Source organism: Penaeus monodon, chromosome 28 (assembly GCF_015228065.2).
Source record: "Penaeus monodon isolate SGIC_2016 chromosome 28, NSTDA_Pmon_1, whole genome shotgun sequence".
Lineage (NCBI taxonomy): Eukaryota > Metazoa > Arthropoda > Malacostraca > Decapoda > Penaeidae > Penaeus > Penaeus monodon.
The window spans coordinates 13,885,907-13,886,673 of NC_051413.1; positions in this window are offsets into that span (position 1 = coordinate 13,885,907).

The following is a 767-nucleotide window of genomic DNA, read 5'->3' on the forward strand; positions in this document are numbered from 1 at the left end:
TTTTTTATAAATTTTAAAATTTATTATTTTTATATATAATTTTATATATATATTATATTTAAAATATTTAATTTTATTATTATTTTATATATTCATATATTAAAATATTTTATATTATTATTATATATAATATTTAAAATATTTTATATTTATGTTTTTTTATATTTAAATTTTCAATTATATATATATATTTTATATATAAAAAATTAAAATATATAAAAATTTTAATTTATAAATACTTTTTATTATTAAATATTTTATAATAAAAACTATTAAATTTTATTTATTATATTTTATATTTATTATATATTTTTAATTTTTTTGGTGTGTGTGTGTGTGTTTTGTGTGTGTTGGGTTTTTTTTATATTTTTTATATATATATTTTTTTTTAAAAATATTTATAAAATTATAATCTTTATTATACATTTTTCTTATTTATCTTTTTCATTATAATTTCTTATTATTCATTATATAAATAATTTAAAAAATTTTTTAATTTAATATTATTTATTTTTTTTATTTTTTTAAAATTTTATATTTTTTTTTTAAAATTTATTTTATATATTATTATATTTAGCTTTTTTTATTTTATATTATTTTAATATATTATTATTTATTTAAAAATTTAAAATTTTATTTAATATATATATTTTTTTATTATATATATTTTTTTTTAAAAACATATTTTTTTAATTTTAAATAATAATATATAATATTATTAGAAAAATATATAAATTTTTTAAATAAAAATATTATATAAAATATTA